The sequence below is a fragment of the Marmota monax genome, unplaced genomic scaffold (genome assembly GCF_021218885.2).
Source record: "Marmota monax isolate L192 unplaced genomic scaffold, Marmota_monax_Labrador192_F-V1.1 WCK01_AAM20220418_F8-fsc00068, whole genome shotgun sequence".
NCBI classification, from domain to species: domain Eukaryota; kingdom Metazoa; phylum Chordata; class Mammalia; order Rodentia; family Sciuridae; genus Marmota; species Marmota monax.
Window position 1 is genome coordinate 178,611 of NW_026692352.1, and position 20,695 is coordinate 199,305.

At 40.1% G+C, this 20,695-nt stretch overlaps 2 pseudogenes; one reads left to right on the plus strand and one right to left on the minus strand.

The window, feature by feature from the left end:
• Window positions 1-1,017: 1,017 nt before the first annotated feature.
• LOC124091115 (putative olfactory receptor 56B2) lies at window positions 1,018-3,372 on the minus strand (annotated as a pseudogene).
• Window positions 3,373-9,812: 6,440 nt separating this feature from the next.
• On the plus strand, window positions 9,813-18,910 carry LOC124091116 (olfactory receptor 52P1-like; annotated as a pseudogene).
• The last annotated feature ends 1,785 nt before the right edge of the window (window positions 18,911-20,695 follow it).

Sequence of the window (20,695 nt, forward strand, 5' to 3'; positions counted from 1 at the left end):
ACACAGTAGAGTTTTATTCAGCCATTAAAAAAAATGAAATTGTGTCATTTCCAGGAAAATGAATGGAACTAGAGACCATTGTGTTAAATGAAATAAGCCAAACTCAAAGGTGAAGCTTTGTATGTTTTCTCTCTTATGTGGAAGGTAGAGAGGAAAAAGGAAAAGAAATGTGGGGGGTTGGAGATCTCAGAGAAAATCAAAGGGAGATTAGTAAAGGAAAACGACCAAGCGTGAAAATTAGGGAAGGAATGGGGGAAGTGCTAAGGAGTGATATTGGTCAAAATATCTTGTTATATTGTGTGCATGTACATAACAACAAATCACATTATTATGTACAACTCTAATACAACAGTTAAGATGTGTAAAGAAACTATACATGTACTATACATAAAATAAGTGTATGTGTAGCATGTACCAGTACTCTGTCAGTTTTGTTCATCTGATTCCTTTATTTTTAGTTATTTTGAATTATTACTGTACTAAAATTTGGATTTGTTTTTGTAATGTGTAGCAAGCCCTTAACTCCTTAATTGAATAGGACTTTTCAAAGATAATGTTTTATTGTGTATATCAAGATTTACAAGATGATGTGATGCAATACATAACAAATAGCAAAATAATGAGTATAGTGAAACTGATATCTTACCTAACAGTTATATTTTGATGGAATAATTGTTGTGTATAAATAATTATATTGAATTTTGTTTATCAATTCAGGAACTTAAATATACTTATAATGTGTTTCCACTTTTTGAGTAATAGTGCTACTATAAACACTCTTATATAAGTTTTTGTTCTGACATATGATCTCAGTGATGAGATTTTTGCAGGCAATACAGAGATCTCAAATATTAGCTCCATGTGTCTTGTTCAGAAACTTTAGTTGCTGCCACAGCTTCCCTATGAAAACTGAAAAGATGCTCCTGTATCCCTCTTATTGACTTTTCATATTTGCAGTCACTGAACACTGTAGAGGGGGAACAATGTGGAGAAAATAAAAAGTGTGTCTTCTCCATATTAGTTGCTCTTGATGTTCAGCCTAAGCAACTTGCATAATCCCTGCCTGAGCTCCTTGTTCTTGAGGGCATACACCATGGGGTTGAGAGCAGGAGGAATAACATTGTGTAGAACTTTGAGTAGAACTGGGATGAGGGGAAGTTTCATTCTTCCACTATGAGTGATGGAAATAACAACAATGACAATGTAGAAGAAAATAATTAAGATGAGGTGGGAAGTTCAGGTATTTAGGGCCTTGGATGCAGCTTCTTTGGAGTTGAGCTTCAGTACAAACCAAAGAATCAAAACATATAATACAATGATCAAACCCAGATCATTTCCCATATTCAACCAAGCCAGAAATATCTGATTGATACTGTTGATTTTCCTATCATCACAGGAGAGGCTAGTGACTCCAAGATTAGTACAAAAACAGTGCTCAATTTCATTCTGAGAACAGAAATTTTTCTGAGCAGCTAAGATGGGCACTGAAATTGGACTTAGACAGTTTCTAACTGCCAGAACATGGTTGCTTTGATCACAAAAGAGTCAGTAACTATTGATGGATATCTCAGTGGTTGGCAAATGGCTATATACCTATCTATGAAGATGCCTGACTCCATGGCCACAAAACAATGGATGGCATACATCTGAGCAAAGCACTCAGGGAGGCTGATGGCCTTAGCACTGAACCATAAGATAGCCAAAATCTTAGGCATGATGGTGGTAGTCAGGCCCATGTCCACCACAGCCAGGATGCCCAGGAAATGGTACATGGGCTGATGCAGACTTGCCTCTTGGTAGAAGATGGTCAGGATCAGGATGTTGGCCCTAAGGGCTAAGAGGTAGAGTAGTGCCGGGGGTAGTGAGAGCCAGTGCTGCCAGCTGTGGATACCTGGGAATCCCATCAGTATGAACTCAGAGACCTGGAACTGAGAGCTGTTGGAATCTCTGAGATCCTGGAACATCCTTTAGTAAGAGGGAAAAAAGCTTAAGATTACACCTCTTAACTGTCAGTGTGAAAGTGTTGGAAATTGTGTGACCCAGGGTCATGATATTAAAGAGAATTTAGTATCTTTCATGTTCTCATCCTTTCACTCACTATTTTTACTTCTTTCTTATGAAAAAAGGAACTTTAATAGGAGATACAATCCATTCATTTATTATATAAACCATTTTAAAATTCCGTAAATCAGGTAATATTTTTCCATGTTTCTAATTAAAGAACTATTAGAGAAAATCAGGACTGTGTTAAAGATCACTCATGTTGTAAGTCACAATAGCAGCAGAAGATGAAGGTGAACTGATATCACAGTCTGACTCTGAGGTTTGGCTTTGCTAATGAATTGGTTGCTTTAGAGATCTAAAGTGCAGACACATAAAGGTTTTTTATATATGAAACTTCTGCTGATTGAGGTTATATAATAACTTTTTAAAGTTATGCATTTGAAATATTAAGAACTTGTGTGTATGTTTGTGTGTGTAGATATATATATTTAAACAAACACATTTTTAAGTTATAATTAATGATGGTGGAATTAAGCTAGACATATAGATGTGGTTTTAATAGTAAATATTTAGGTGGTATTGGAGATTGAACCCAGGGCATCACACACTCTGGGCAATCACTGCAACAATGAGCTACATCCTCAGCTCCTAATAAATAAATTTTTTATTGATAGATAACATGTGTTCACAAATGTATGCACAAGGCTGTGATACATAAAGGTCTCTGCATGATTACACAGTAAAAACACTTGTTTAAATAAGAAACAGACCAGTTTCTCTTATGGCCCGCTGAAAATTGCTTTCTCCTTTCCTCATCCCCAAAGGTAAGCAAACTCTTAACAGCTAAATGTTAGATAAATTTCATCTTTTATACAAGAATTTTAGTACATATTTTTAAACCCATACAAAATAAATAAAATAGTATAATATACTTATCTCTTATCTTCAACATTGTCACAAATTCCTTAAAAAAAGGCAATCTTTACTTGTTCAAATCTGTCTTACTCAGATTTTTTTTTCTCCTGTGGTTAAAAGGACTGATGAGAAAAACTTTAGAGTAGGAAAAGTTTATTTGGGGGCTCACAGTCTTGGAGGTCTCAATCCACAGATGGCCGGCTCCATTACTCTAGGCTGGGTGGAGGCAGAACATCATGGCAGAAGTGTGTGCCAAAGGAAAGCAGCTGGGAACAACGCACCGGGAAGCAGAGAGTGAGGTCCACTCAACAGGAGCAAAATATTTACTTCATAGCCATGTCCCCAGGGATGCACTTCCTCCAGCCACACCCTACCTGCCTACATTTATCACCCAGTTAATCCCTATTAGGGATTAAAGTACTGATTAGGTTAAGGCTCTCATAACACAATCATTTCACCTCTAAACTTTCTTGTATTGTCTCACTCATGGAATTTTGGGGGGACACCTCACATCCAAACCATAACACTCTCTCTCAATAAATTTGACTTAAGAATCAACTCTTAACTATTATTTGTTCATGTAACAGAAACAAGTAGAAACACTAAGGAAATACAGATGCCATTAGTTGATAATAGTATATACATATCTTAAGTGAACTTTGTGGTATTCTCAAGAGTTTATATCCCCAAACTCTCTCTAAATATCCTATCTATGTCTCTCATCCCACCTTCGTAGCTATAATTTTAATTGGTAATATTGTTTTTTTTTATTGTTGGTTGTTCAAAACATTACATAGTTCTTGATATATCATCTTTCACACTTTGCTTCAAGTGGGTTATGAACTCCCATTTTTAGCCCATATACAGATTGCAGAATCACATCAATTACACATCCATTGATTTACATATTGCCATACTAGTGACTGTCATGTTCTGCTACCTTTCCTATCCTCTACTATCCCCCCTCCCCTCCCCTCCCCACCCCTCTTCTCTCTCTACCCCCTCTACTGACCTTCATTTCTCCCCCTTGTATTATTTTTCCCTTTCCCCTCATTTCCTCTTGTATATTCTTTTGTATAACCCTGAGGGTCTCCTTCCATTTCCATGCAATTTCCCTTTTCTCTCCCTTTCCCTCCCACCTCTCATCTCTGTTTAATGTTAATCTTCTTCTCATGCTCTTCGTCCCTACTCTGTTCTTAGTTACTCTCCTTATATCAAAGAAGACATTTGGCATTTGTTTTTTAGGGATTGGCTAGCTTCACTTAGCATAATCTGCTCTAGTGCCATCCATTTCCCTGCAAATTCTATGATTTTGTCATTTTTTAATGCAGAATAATACTCCATTGTGTATAAATGCCACATTTTTTAAATCCATTCGTCTATTGAAGGGCATCTGGGTTGGTTCCAAAGTCTTGCTATTGTGAATTGAGCTGCTATGAACATCGATGTAGCAGTGTCCCTGTAGCATGCTCTTTTTAGGTCTTTAGGGAATAGACCAAGAAGGGGAATAGCTGGGTCAAATGGTGGCTCCATTCCCAGCTTTCCAAGAAATCTCCATACTGCTTTCCAAATTGGCTGCACCAATTTGCAGTCCCACCAGCAATGTACAAGTGTACCCTTTTCCCCACATCCTCGCCAGCACTTGTTGTTCTTTGACTTCATAATGGCTGCCAATCTTACTGGAGTGAGATGGTATCTTAGGGTGGTTTTGATTTGCATTTCTCTGACTGCTAGAGATGGTGAGCATTTTTTCATGTACTTGTTGATTGATTGTATGTCCTCCTCTGAGAAGTGTCTGTTCAGGTCCTTGGCCCATTTGTTGATTGGGTTGTTAGTTATCTTATTGTCTAATTTTTTGAGTTCTTTGTATACTCTGGATATTAGGGCTCTATCTGAAGTGTGAGGAGTAAAGATTTGTTCCCAGGATGTAGGCTCTCTATTTACCTCTCTTATTGTTTCTTTAGCTGAGAAAAAACTTTTTAGTTTGAGTAAGTCCCATTTGTTGATTCTTGTTATTAACTTTTGTGCTATGGGTGTCCTATTGAGGAATTTGGAGCCCGACCCCACCGAATGTAGATCGTAGCCAACTTTTTCTTCTATCAGACGGCGTGTCTCTGATTTGATATCAAGCTCCTTGATCCATTTTGAGTTAACTTTTGTGCATGGCGAGAGAAAGGGATTCAGTTTCATTTTGTTGCATATGGATTTCCAGTTTTCCCAGCACCATTTGTTGAAGATGCTATCCTTCCTCCATTGCATGCTTTTAGCCCCTTTATCAAATATAAGATAGTTGTAGTTTTGTGGATTGGTTTCTGTGTCCTCTATTCTGTACCATTGGTCCACCCGCCTGTTTTGGTACCAGTACCATGATGTTTTTGTTACTATTGCTCTGTAGTATAGTTTGAAGTCTGGTATCACTATACTACCTGATTCACATATTAGTTTTATTGTAACAAAAATCTATGTCTCATCTTCAGTGTATTTTTAAATCTCTGGGTTAAAATTCTAACTGATACCAAGTAATATAGAACTAATAACAAATTAAATTAGACATTTTACAATGCATCTAAAATACTTTTAATACCATACTTTTAATACCAATACTTTACATTTCTGCAGGGAAAATGGGCTCACATTATTCTGTGTTAGGTCCACTGAAGTAATAACTCTGAACAGGAGCATCACCACTGGTAAAGTATTACTTTGAAAGTACCAAGTGTTTATTCTCACTTCAAAACACATAAATGGTAAGTTTATTTCCTCAGTTGATCATACTCAATTTTTGCAACCCAAGTTTTGTCCACGTGACTGTGGGCTTATTCCAGTCACTTCTGCTAAGATGAGTGAAACATGGTCAAATCTAAGTCTATGTTGAAAAGATCAGTTTAATTAGATTTTTCTCTGGAGGAACAAGGGAGCACAGGTAAAAACAATAGGGTTCTGGCCATTATTAACAGCACTTCTCTAGATATATCTTCTTATCATGGGTGATTCTGTTACAGAGTGCATGAGAATTACAAACCACCACACATATTGAGCCAAATAGAAAGGGGAGGAAAGTCCTTTGATGAGTATGGCAGACTAACACCACAAAGAACTCCCATCTCCTGAATGTTGGAAGTATAGAGTTCATAAAGGCAAAAAATCACAGGAACAATTCAGCACATATAGGTCAGAAAGACTCTGTTGAGACAGATATTTTGATTACATGAGAAAATTGTTTTGATGACACATTTCAGAGTCATCTTTGTTATATATCATGGCCATAGTCAGGGATGCATAAAGGTCCTACTGTACTGTCAACAGAGATCCAGTTGTCAGGGGGCTGAAAAAAAATCCAGTTAAGCAACCATAAAATGGAGTCAGGTCAGAAGAAAATGGCATTAATTTGGTTCTTTGCCTTTTCAATTTATACCTGATTTCCACCATTTCCAATAGTGTCTATTTGTCTAGGAAAAACAAATATTCATACTCATTATAAAAATTGGCACTGAATAGAAATCTAAGAATTGTAAAAAGTAAACATTTTCAAAGACAAGCAATCTTCCCAATCTTGTCTGTTTTTAAACTAGGTGGGTGGAATCAAAACTGTATTTCTGAGATTATAGTCACCAGTTAGGATATATTCAAAGCAGCTCTCACCAATGTATCTACTAATACCAACAAAAAATACTTGGTAAGTAGTACCCCTTTGCATGTCCTTTAACATCTCACTTCTGAATGACAAAACAGAGAGATGGAAACAATCTTATTTAGCTATTCTGGGTCTTTTTTAAACAATATCACCATCTACAATGTATATGGATACTGGTACTCACTGTCTAAATCCTTTGATATCTGTAGAATTAAGCTGAGCCTTTTAAGGAAAATGTATCTTATATATCCTGAAGGATATATCAGAGTTAGTGTGGAAAAAAGACGTCAGGAGCTTTCTATGGCCTATGTGATAATACATAAAAAAGTGAAATAATTTCATTTGCATGTACCTATGTGCATGTTTGCAAATGAGCATATGAATACTGAAGGAAGTGAGAATGATCATGTTATTTTTAATAAAAATCATGATTTTAATAGTATTTTCAAGACCTTGTGAGATACAGATAGAAAGTATTTAAGTACAAAATGATTCAATCATTCACATTTGTAGATTCATATATTCTTGTATTCAATTCCTTTTGGTTTTGATGTTGTTACTGAGTTACTGAGGCTCTTTCCAAAAAATGTGCTAAATATCACATGGAACATTGTCATCAAAATTTTCTTCAAAATTTTTATTATACAGTATAGTCTGTTTCATTATGTCATGTATTGTACATGCTTATAACATGGTTATATTCATTCCCTCTTCCCTCTCCTTTGTCTCCTTATTTCTCTACCCTGATTCCCTTCCTTTACACTCTTAGTGTCATATTCACATTCATGATATCCTTCCCCCCATTTTCTTTTAGTTTTATCATATAAGAGGAAATATGTAATATATGTCTTTCTGATTTATTTTGCTCAACATGATGATCTCTTTTACAGGAACAAATGGCATAATTTCATTCTTCTATATTCATTTTTATTACATCTTAAAAATTGTTAATTTGCAATTCAAAAATCAGACTAGGAACTATAAAAAAGTCATCACATGACATGAGTTCTGGTTTTCATAAAATTTAATTTCAATTGAGTCTGGTGATAAGTATTATTAACTTGTAGGATTTTAGGAGAAGTTTAGGTCTATTATGCACAGTTTAAAAAAAAGATGTAATTAAACACTGAACGTTTGAGATAGTAATGATTATGGTGAACATACCAATAATAAAACACAGTAAATGATTCTAATTTTATATTTCTTTACACTAATACCAAAATCATGGCTAAACTGCATATTTTTATTAAAAGGAAAAATTAATATGTGAAATAAAAATGTATTTGAAAAGAGTTATATACAAATCTTACATTCTATAAATGTAGAGATGCCTTCTGACACATTTTTAATTTATATTTATTATGTTTTTGACAAAAGTTTTGTTTAATAACATATTAAACTATAAATTTTGTTATTTATAATTTTAAGTATATTTAAAAAGGTTTGTTCAGTTTCAGTACAACTCATCCAAGATACAGTGTACATTTATATATTTTAAGCCACTTTTCTATTCTTAAACATCTATGTTCTTTTATTTTATAGTATATGATAAAACAAATATATATTCAGAGAATAATTTTATCACAACTCTTAAACTATTTTCATTGAGATGAAAAGTCCATAAAAAAGTGACTACTTTAACCATTTTAAAACATATATTGAGGAACTTTTAATACATTAACAATGTTATATAACAATTATCGGTCTATAATTATATAATATTTCCATTAGTCCCAAAGGAATTTTCATAACTATAATTAGTGTCTCCTTATTGTCCTGTGTCCCCAACCCATGCAAAAGCAAATTTGCTTTTTGTGTCTGTGGACTTAATTTATTCTGGGAAACCATATAAACAGAATCACAAAATAGGTAGAAAAGTTATTATTATCAGAGGGTAGATTTCTAAAAGAAGGACATCACATGAGATTTAAGAAGCTCAACAACTCGGGCTGGGGTTGGGGCTCAGTGGTAGAGTGCTTGCTTTGCATGGGTGGGGCACTGGGTTTGTTGCCTAGCACCACATTAAAAAAATAAATAATAAAGGTATGCATCCATCTATAACTAAAAAAATTAAAAATATATAAATAACCTCAACAGTTCAACATTCCTGGAACAAGGGGTGAGAAAGCATATTTTCTCATTTTATATATTGGAACATTCCCAATGAAAATACTGTGGCTCTTCTATAATGTTCTTCCTTTATTTCCTCAAGGATAAAAAATATTTTCTCCTATCCTTACTCAGAATTTCAGAAAAAAAAAATGAAGTATAGGATTGCTGAACAGGGAGGGGTGAAAATAAAGGTCTGCTACATCATGTCTTATGCAGAAAAGAAGCCAAATCCCCATAAAGAATTCACTGTGGGATAATAAAGGTGCTGAGACATAGAAATGAACCTGATTTGGGCTTTAAGAATTTCTACAATCTTTCTCTGGCCCCCAACTCAGCAAGTCATTAGAATCATACATTACTGGTGAGACTGCAAATTGGTGCAGCCAATATGGAAAGCAGTATGAAGATTCCTTGGAAAACTGGGAATGGAACCACCATTTGACCCAGCTATCCTACTCCTCGGTTTATACCCAAAGGACTTAAAATCAGTATACTACAGGGACACAGCCACATCAATGTTTATAGCAGCACAATTCACAATAGCTAAACTGTGGAGCCAACCTAGATGCCCTTCAGTAGACGAATGGATAAAAAAATGTGGTATATATACACAATGGAATTTTACTTAGCAATAAAAGAGAATAAAATCATGGCATTTGCAGGTAAATGGATGGCATTGGAGAAGATAATGCTAAGTGAAGTTAGCCAATCTCAAAAAAACAAATGACGAATGTTTTCTCTGATATAAGGAGGCTGATTAATAGTGGGGTAGGGAGGGGAAGCATGGGAGGAATAGACAAACTCTAGATAGGGCAGAAGGGTGGGAGGGAAAGGGAAGGGACAGGTGTTTAGCAAGGATGGTGGAATGTGATAGACATCATTATCCAAAGTACATATGAAGACAGGAATTGGTGTCAACATACTTTATATACAACCAGAGATATGAAAAATTGTGCTGTATATGTGTAATAAGAATTGTAATGTATTCTGCTGTCATTTATTTTTTTAAAAATTGATAAAAAATAAACCTTAGCAATGAAAATAAAGTTTAAAAAAAAGAATCTAAACAAATAAAAACATCCTGCCATGCATATCTCATTGGCAGGTGTCTAAATTTGTTTTAAACAACCACCAACAAGTTTCCATCATGCTACACTTCAACCATTCCAGCTTCATGACCTTCACTCTGATGGGCATAACTGGCTTAGAGTCACAGCATTTATGGCTATCTCTTCCTTTCTTCTCCATGTTTTTTCTATCCTCATCGGCAACAGTGCTGTCCTCTTCCTCATGATCACAGAGCCCACACTTCACACACCAATGTACCTTTTCCTGGCCCTGCTGATGGTGACTCACCTCATATCTACTCTAACTCTGATGCCCAAGGTCCTGTGTCTCTTCTGGTTCAATGATAGAGACATAGCTTCCAATGCCTGTTTCACCCAGATGGTCTTCATCCATGGAGCATCAGTAGTGGATCAGCCATCCTTGTTGCAATGACTTTTGACGGTTTTGCGGCTGTGTGTGAGCCATTAAACTACAACACAATTCTGAGCCATTCTCTAGTTGGGCGCCTGGAACTCCTGGCTGTAGCCAAGGGAGTGATTCTTATCCTGCCCATGCCTCTTTTACTTCAAAGGTTAACTTTCTGCCACAGGGTCATTCCTCACACATACTGTGACCACATGGCTGTGGTGAAAATGGCCTGTAGCCACACTAGACCAAATCAAATTTATGGACTCTTTGTGATCTTTCTCATGGTAGGACTTGATCTGCTGCTTATTGGCTTCTCTTATGCCCTGATCCTGCAGGCTGTAGTATGCCTCAACTCTCGAGATGCCACCTTCAATGCCCTCAACACCTGTTCAGCTCACCTCTTTGTCATCCTGGTCACTTATGTGCCTGCACTCTTTTCTTCTGTCACCCACCGTATTGGTCAAAATATCCCAACTCAAGTGTCGCGACCCCTTGCCCGCAAGGAAGACGCATCTCAGGAATCTTCTTTCAGCAGTTTATTCAGGCCCTTGATATTTCTTCTTCTCTCCCTCGGATGCCCCTCCCAGCCTTAATAAAGCATCTCAAGCCCCAATGCGAAGCTGCCACGTGGAGCTTTCTCATAGGGTGGTGAAAAACCACGCGCCAACTCTCCCAAATAAGGAGTTGTTTGTCACAGACCACAGCGGAGCCAGCGCCATCTTGTAATGGCGACCATAGTCTGCAGAAACGGCAGAAGCGGCTCACCACAGTTCCCCCTTTCTGTTTTCTTAAAACAATACAGGCGAGAGTAGAGGTCCTATCCCACTGTGCAGAAGTGGCTGCATAGTATGGCTCAGTCCTAAGGAGGGCCCTTCCCCAGATCTGAGGCCATATCAGCCGACGCCTTTTTTCATGGGGCGGGGCGTGGACGCGTCTAACCCGCATGCAATAGGACATGCTCTCCTTGAGGTCCACGTCAAGGATCACTCAAGTGCAGTGCCTTGCCTCGCATCCTGTATCGTGACGATGGTGGACAAAGGGGGATAGCTGAGGCTGAACTGTGGCTGTTTATAACGACAAACAAGTTGACAGCACCCTGAAAGAAAGGCACGGACTTTAAGGCGATAGAAAAGCACTAGTGTGGAAACCTATCTGCGTGCAATGGCAGTAAGACCGGCAGAGTGCAAGGGCTTTCCAACACTAAGAGAATAACAAGGAAAGTCATGTCGATCCCAGTGCAATGTTATAATAACTTGGGGTGTAACGACCATGTCAAAGGTTTACTGTTTAAGATGCACAAGCCAGACTTGAGGTGAGTTGCCATTTTCTAAAGCTGCAAGAGCTTGTATGATCATAGCCTTATCGTGAGCACTGCGGGCCTTAAGGCGACAGAGAAACCACAAACAGAGGAACATACCGAAGCAACACATTGCACCAAAAATGCCTACCCCCACCCACTCTTTGAAGAAGGAAAAAGCAGAAGATATCCAATCGGTGAATTGACCCAAAGTCACGGGATCGACACGAGTACTGTTCAAGACAGCTATCTGGGTTAGTTGAGACTGGATCATGTCTTCCGCTGCCATGGACCAATTTCCAGCCAAATATTCGCCAATGATGCGGGAGGCATTCCTGGAATCATTAAATCTGACAGAGGTTATGCATAAATGTGCACGTTGGTCAACACAACCCAAAAGCACCAAGTCAGCCAATTCTTCTACCTGAGCTTGGAGTAAATCTATTCTTTGGTTGGCAGCTAAAATCCCTGACAAAATATGTTGATTAATTGTATTTTGGGATTCAAGTATGGTGGAAGTTTGTTGAACAACTTGATTAATAGTGGCAGCAGTTTGTACTTGACTGGCCATGGCCACTCCGGCCGTAACCGCTGCAGCAGCAGACACTGCCACAGCTGTCACTATAGCTGCCGTAATTCCAAAATCCCTGCGGACTCTAAGTAGCTCAACAATGGGGAATTTATCTGGGTCCGCAGTGACTGGGATTGGGACAAAAGTTGGAATCTTCATAACCACTGCTACAGTCCAAGAACCATTCCAACACTCAGAGACAGGTAACATTAGAACAATCCAGCATCCCCGACGAGGTGTCATTAGCCAAAAGGAGCAAGAACGGGGATTGGACACAGACCATTGCAGGGGGCAATGTGGCATTATATAGCAGAGAGTTGAACAAAACAGATGTAAGTCTATTACCTCGTTCACTCTCCATAACAGTGCCAGAAACATTCGCCAGCCAGCTTTTGGCTCCCAGCAATTGAGCCAATGCAGAAATATCGGCTGAAGCCCCCTTCTCATTGGAAATCAGCCATTGAAACCAGGACCAACCTACTCCTGTAGAGGAGTTGGCACTGTTGTTAAAGTTATAAACATGCCTCTTAAGAGAGGGGGAAAGGGAGAAAACTTTAGCAACTTGATGTTTCTCCCAAGAATGATCCTGACAAGGTGTAAATGTTGGGGGGAAACCAAGATTAGGGGTACAGTAAGGGGAGGCCTTGAAATGAGTGGCATGTAAGTACTATTAGAAGAAGGAGGCACTGGGATTAGTACCTTGGAGATCATAGCCAAGGTAGTTATGTTTAAAGCAGAGCTATTTGCGGGGGTCCCTGAGCCTGATTGCTTCCCCGAAACTACTTGGCTCAGTACGGCACTGATAATGCTCCCTGAGACCTGACTGGACCGCAATGGGTCCTCCCAGTTAGTCAAATTTTTGGTCTTAAGGCTGATGCAATTAGCGTTTCCAAGGCTGAAACAAAAAACTCCTGTGAGATTAACCTGAGATTGATTAAAAATGCTCTCCATGTCCCCTCTAGGAGAGGCACAGGGAGCAGACATCTCACATGAGGTAGAGAAAAGAGTGGGGAGGACACTAGAATTACCATGAACCGGCATCGGCATTGGCCAAGCCTGTGCCACTGCCCACCACTGCATTGGTGTCGTCTGTGCCATCGGAACCAGCACCAGAACCAGAGCACGTAGCAGAGTGAAGATCCTCATCATGGGATTGCTGTGGTATCTCTTGTTGCTGGTCAGTTGATGTCAAGACTCTTCTTGTCAGGCGTTCAGGGACCCACAATGGTTCCGTGCGATCCTGGGGAAAAACACATACAGATCCTCGCGCCCATGTCAGCACGGGGTCGGGGCCGTTCCATTGGCCCGTAAGAACATCCTTCCACTTAACATAGCCAATCACAGAGGGCTGAGGGGACACATGTCTATCGGCCACAGAGCGACCATGAATATCCAAATTCAAAAAATTAATGGTAAAGAGAGCTAAGGACAGGCGTTCTTTAGGAGTGTGTTCAGCTCCTATTCCCCCTTTTTGTTTTTGTAAAGTTTCCTTTAAGGTGCGATGAGCATGCTCAACAATGCCTTGTCCTTGAGGATTGTAGGGCAGACCATGAGTAAGTTGCACTCCCATGGTAGAACAAAAGGATGTAAATTGTCTGCCAGTATAAGCAGGTCCATTATCAGTCTTAAGGGATGCAGGAGCACCCCATGCTGCCCATGCTTCTAGGCAATGAGTAATAACATTACGTGCCTTTTCTCCCGATAAAGCAGAAGCATGAATAACTCCAGAGCATGTATCAACAGAAACATGCACATACTTGAGGTTACCAAAGTCAGGTATGTGTGTCACATCCATTTGCCAGACAACCATTGGCTTCAATCCCCGTGGGTTCACTCCATAATTAGGGGGATGAAGAAATGTGACACAATGGGGACATTGTAATACTATCTGACGAGCATCCGCTCTTGAAAAGGAAAAACGCCTGCGCAGCGTTAAAGCATTAACATGGAAATTCTGGTGAAATAATTTAGCCCCCTCTAAGGAGGAAGCCAAGCATATCAACTGACCTCTAGTGGCTGAGTCCGCACAGGCATTACCCTGTAATAACGGACCAGGAAGAGAGGTGTGAGCCCGGATGTGCATTGGATAAAAAGGAGCAGTGCGGCTACAGATAAGCTGTTGAAACTGATTAAAGTAAGCAGATACATTATGGGCATTACTAATAGCTCCCACGGCCTCCAGGACTTTTAGTGCTTGTACCACATAGATGGAGTCCGAAATAAGATTAAAAGGAAAAGAACACTGTTTAAAAACCTCAATAACAATTTGCAGTTCCACCCATTGTGGATTTCCAGGAGCAAATTGATGTTGAACAGGGGGAGAATCATTAATTACATAAGCTCCCATTCCAGACTTGGAACCATCAGTAAAAATATTAACAGCCCCCGGAATTGGATTGGGTGAAGTTACCTTAGGGAAAATGATGGGATGTTCTTTAACAAAATGGAGTAATGGATGGGAAGGGTAATGATTATCAATATCCCCTTGAAACGAGCAACATAGAATAGCCCAGTTGTCTAGAGTAGCACACAAAACATTAAGTTGAGCTTTAGTATGGGGTATAATAAGAGAAGAAGGTGATTGTCCGAAAAATTGAATGCTTTGTTGAATCCCTTTAAGTGCAAAATTGAATGCTTTGTTGAATCCCTTTAAGTGCTAATGCTGCAACAGCATCATGATAGTATTCTAAGGATTTTCCTGGGGATACATGTGGGTGGATCCATAGTAAAGGCCCATCTTGCCACAGTACTCCAGTAGGCTGCCGCATAGTGGCAAGCACACATAACTGGAAAGGTTTATCACTCTGGAGCCTGCATAGAGTAGCATGTTGTATAGCTTCTTCTACTGTTATAAGGGCCGCTCTAGCCTCTTTGGTGAGGCTACGAGGAGAAGCAAGATCTGGATCACCCTTAAGGGTAGCATACAAAGGCTGTAGCACACCATTAGGAATGTGTAAATATCCCCTTATCCAATTAATATCTCCCAGCAGTTTTTGAAAATCATTTAGAGTTTGGAGATCCTGAGTTCTTATGGTGATTTTTTGTGGTTTTAATTTGTCATACCCAATTATCGCTCCCAAATACTCAATAGAATTCCCCGTTTGAACCTTTTCAGGTGCGATATGTAGCCCATATTGAGCTAACAGCTTTACTAATTCTTTATAGGCCTCATTAACTGTCTGCTCTAACTTAGCGGCCAATAACACATCATCCATATAATGAATGATCTTGATGGAGGAATACTTATGTCTGAGAGGTGCGAGTGCCTTCCCCACATACATCTGGCACATCGTGGGACTATTAGCCATTCCCTGCGGCAACACTACCCACTCAAACCTTTGATCTGGTTCCTCGTGGTTACATGAGGGAAGGGTGAAGGCAAAACGCTGTGAGTCTTTAGGATGCAAAGGAATAGAAAAGAAACAGTCTTTAATGTCAATAGCAATAATATGCCAACCCTAAGGAACAGAGGAGAGCAGAGGCAGCCCTCTTTGAATGGGCCCCATAAGTTGCATTTGAGCATTAACTGCTCGTAGATCATGCAGTAGGTGCCACTTTCCTGATTTTTTCTTAATAACAAATATGGGAGTATTCCATGGAGAAGTAGAAGGTTGGATGTGACCCAAGTCAAGTTGTTCTTTGACTAGATCATGGGCTGCTGCCAATTTAACCGAGGGAAGAGGCCACTGAGGCACCCAAACAGGCTCCTCGGTGAGCCATGTTATGGGTATTTGAGCCCCAGCGGCCCCTAGGAAAAACCCAGACCAAATCTGTTAAGCTTTTGATGACCTTGCACAGGATGCCTACGCCCCTGTAGGTGTTTTCCTAGTCCTAGACCTGGCCTATACCCCATATTTTGCATAATTTGTTGAGACACTGGGGAATAGTCATTACTAAGAGTGAACCCCATGTCTTTCATCAGATCACGGCCCCATAAAGAGATAGGTAAATCAAGTACATAAGGCTGAAAGGTGCCATTGTGTCCTTCCGGGTCCTTCCAAGATAGATGTCTACAGCTGATTTGAGGGGCTTGGGCATATCCAAGTCCTCTCAGGGATTGATCAGAAGTCTGCACTGGCCATCCCTTAGACCAGTCCTTAAGGGCTATGATACTACGGTCTGCTCCTGTATCCAGCAATCCCACAATAGATTTACCTTCTATGCTTAATTCCAAAGTGGGGCGATTGCTCATATCTAGTGACAAATAGGCACAATTCCCTCCGGTGGTACCAATCTCACTTCCCGCCCGTGACCTTGAGTCAGCAGGGAAGTGATTATGTAAGCTAGGCAAAATTAGTAATTGAGCAATCCGATCCCCTGGGGAGATAGACACAATGCCCCTTGGAGCCTCCACCATAACCTTTACTGCCCCTACAGTATCAGGGCTAATGACTCCGGGAAAGACATGAAGACCTTGTAAGATAGAGGATGCACGTCCAATTAGCAAACCTACAGTGCCAGGTGGTAAAGGCCCTTTGAACTCAGTTTCCACCAATTGGACTCCCATCTTAGGTGTTAATACGAGTCTGGAGGTGGAACAGAGGTCCAATCCCGCGGCACCTGTAGTGGCTCTCCGCGTCTCATGGGATGGCGTAGAGATGGCCATGTCTCGGGTTCGGGTGTGACATTCTCCACTGCCCCATATATTTGTTGGCCCTGTGGTCGGGGGCCCCTTCGGCCGTTTTTTGGCCCAGCTGAAATAGGCTGTCCATGGATGTCCCTCACTGATCTACACTCTTTTGCCCAATGCTTCCCCTTTTTACATTTTGGACACAGCCCCGGTTGACGAAGGCCATTGGAAGGGCCACCGTGAGGAGGTCCAGTAAAATTGTCTTTTTTGGGACATTCACGTCTGAAATGACCGGGTTGACCACAATGGAAGCATGTTCCGGCACCAGGACTGCCCCCTTTTGCAATCCGAAGGACAGCAGCTGCAAGACCTGCGTTAGTTAAAGGTCCTCCAATCTCTCTACACACTTTCATCCATGCTTCTATGCCCTTATTTTTATAAGGAGTGATTGCCGCTTTACATTCCTTGGTGCATTGCTCAAAGACCAATTGCTTGATAAGGGGCATGGCTCTATCAGGATCCCCAAAAATCTTTCCAGCGGCATCCACCATCCTTGCTACAAAATCTGAAAAAGGTTCTGTAGGGCCTTGTAGAATCTTGGTCAAATTACCAGACACCTCTCCTCTATTTGGAAGCAACTTCCATGCCCGAATGCAAATGTTGTTAATTTGATCATATGCCTCAAGAGGAAATCCTGTCTGTTGATTTGCAAATCTACCCTGCCCCAAAAGCATATCCTTGTCCCAATGGGGGTGTCCCGCCGCATGGTTTTGGGCGGCCTGCTCTATTGCGCCCTCTAGCACAAATGCTCTCCAGTCCAAATATTTACCCAGGGAAACACAAGCCCGAACAAGGCTAGCCCAATCAGAGGGAGTCATGCAGTATCTAGACAGACTCTCCACCTGAGTTAGCGTGAAGGCGGCATCCACCCCATAAGTGCACACAGACTCCGCCAGGGTCTTCACAATTTTAAAATCTAAGGGTTCATGGAATCTTCCCCTATTGTCATCCTGAAAAACTGGATAAGCAAGACCCATCTCAGCGTTAACAGCCCTCCATGTTTGGGCATGGAAAGCTCTCCCCGAAACACCCCCACCATACGGTGGTGGATCTGGGGGATCGCTTTTCTTGAGCCCCTGTTTATTTCTGTTCCCTTCTCCTATAGCTAAACTCTCTAGCTGATGAGACAGCCTCCTGAGCTCTTCCTCCTCATCCTCCTCCTCCTCTGACCTACTTTCACATGGGGGTGTGCGCAGCATACTGAGATCTGGATACAATCGTCTCCTCCCCTGTTTCACGCTCCGCACACTCCCATCCTCCTGAGGCACCTCACTTCCTGCCGTCTCCGATTTCTCCTCATGTAATTGCTCTAGAACTTCCTGTCCTTTAGTAAGTGCTTCCTGACATCTGCCATCTGTAAGGCAACTACGGACCATTTTCCAAAGGGGTATCACCCCACCCTCTAATATGCCCTGCTCAGAAGCAAAGTCAAGATCTTTGCCTAATTTATCCCAACTAGGTACAGTAAGGCTGCCCGAAAATGCAAACCACGGTGAAGCGATATCTATCTTCTGTAAAAATCTCTGTAAAGTACTATGTTTCACTTCCAGGCCCTTGGAACGTAACAGGCCATCTAGGGCCAGGAGAAGCGGACTTGAAGATGCGGCACCCATGACACAACAACAAAAGAAGCACAAAAAACAAAAGCGAAATGACACAACGAAAGAAACACAGAAAACAAAAGCGAAAGTAGAAGCGAAAGTACACAGTGCAGCTGCAATAAAATGTAATGCTCTCTCTTTCTTTACAGAGGAGCTGCCCCGCTTTGGTCGCGGATCCCACTTACCTGGGACTAACCGGTGCACCACCCCTGACTGCTGAAAGTTCTGGTTCCCGGGTTTCGGCACCACTTGTCGCTACCCCTTGCCCGCAAGGAAGACGCAACTCAGGAATCTTCTTTCAGCAGTTTATTCAGGCCCTTGATATTTCTTCTTCTCTCCCTCGGATGCCCCTCCCAGCCTTAATAAAGCATCTCAAGCCCCAATGCGAAGCTGCCATGTGGAGCTTTCTCATAGGGTGGTGAAAAACCACGCGCCAACTCTCCCAAATAAGGAGTTGTTTGTCACAGACCACAGCGGAGCCAGCGCCATCTTGTAATGGCGACCATAGTCTGCAGAAACGGCAGAAGCGGCTCACTACACTCATGCCCATATTCTCCTCTCCAGTCTCTACCTTCTCCTACCCTCAGTGCTCAACCCCATCATCTATGGTATGAAGATGAAGGAAATAAGGGTCAAGGTAACCAAATGCCTGTGCAGAGGATACAAATAGGATGCAGGTACAAAACTAATCCTGCTAGTAAATGAACAATTAGGACAACTGACATTGCTTTTGTCCAACCATCTAAGACTCCATTGTATTTCCAAATCAGTGGAAAGGATGGTCCATGGAAGTCTGCTTTCTTTCCTCCCTCCCTTCCTTTGTTTTGCTTCCTGGTGAAATACATATTACAAAAGATTTTATTGCAAGGAAAAACATGTATCCGGAAGCATAATTGAAAAGATTTCTGAGACTGGAAGTACATATTTAAAAGCATGTGTAATAAGGAAGCTACCTGTATCTGAAATGATATTCCTTTACTTGAAGTGATCTAGAGTGATGTGCATCATGCATAAAATCGAAACTTGTATTGTTGTGATGATGAATGCCTAATTGATATGTTGTTGTTTTTGATGTTGTTGTTATTATAGATTTATGATTATACATAGTAGTTAGGTTTATCTTGACAAACTCATACCTGCATATAAACTGATTTCTGTTCTTGATCTCCCCTTTTCCCTCTGGTTCTCCCTCCCTTCTCCCCTTCTCCTTCCTCTACGCTATGAGACTTCCTTTCACTTGTCCATTAATTGTTGACATGTTTGAAATCATTGTAATGAGTGACATTTCTATTGAATTATTTAAATATATAGTTATCAACAGATCAATTGCACAATGTAAAATAGCAAATGCAAGATTAGATGGTTAAACAGAAACGATCCCTTTCTAAAAAAATGTTAAACAAAATGAAAATACAATTCAAAAAAAATGTTGAGAAAATTTGTAATCACAGTTTTAACATAACTTAAAATCAAGCATGTGATTATTGAATTTAAAGTTATGAAAAAAGATCCTACATAGCCCAACTCCCTACAAATCTGTTATTGTTCTTGAAATTCTTAAAAGGGTAAAGATATGAAGGATAAGTGTAATGTAACCACTCTATCCCTAGCCATGGCCCTTGACCAGTCCTAACTTACTATTCACTTCAGTGGACTGAACAAACTATGCATTCTGATAAACTCTCTAATTATTGTGAAGAAAAAAGGGCTTTCTGTATTGGATAGTCCTTGCTCTTGGATTTCATCTGGTCCTGCCTCATATTTGGAGTTAGAAGATGCCTACAAACCGAATAAAAATAAAACCCTCCTATTACTTGAATAAAAGAAGAGAAAAAACATTTACTCCAGCCTGTTCTGTTAATTTGCTCAGGAAAGAAATACCCCAAGTCATTCTTAACTAAGAAATTGTTTTTTATGAAGTATACATTAAAAAAACTTGGTATAGTGAGAAAAGTGACAGAGTCAGATCATGAAGGTATGGTAGCTTCTTCATGCCTTTTTAGTTTTTCCTGTTGAAGTTTAGAGAATGGAGCGAGGATTTATGCCTTACACTGACTTTTGGCCACTAGCATAATCATTGTGACACTGTTCAAAACCGAGAATAAGTTACTAGATATTAACTTACTACTGGAGAATTATAGTATTAAATCTCTGGATGAACAGAAGAATATACTGGGTAATAAGAAATCCTAAGAAAAGTTCAGAGCAACAACTAAGGTTGGAGAATTTATTTCCTAGAACAGGAGTTAATGGAAGGGTCCTACTTTATATACCTCGTCATAAGTATCATCTGTTGAGGCAGTCCCACTAGTTATGCTAGGTATTTTATAAATAATAGTTTATTGAATCATTCAACTATAATTCAACTTGCGTAATAGTATATTTTGCATATTAAATTATGAAGGTGTGATTTTTTATATACCCTTAGCATAGTCACATATGCAGTGTGTAGTTA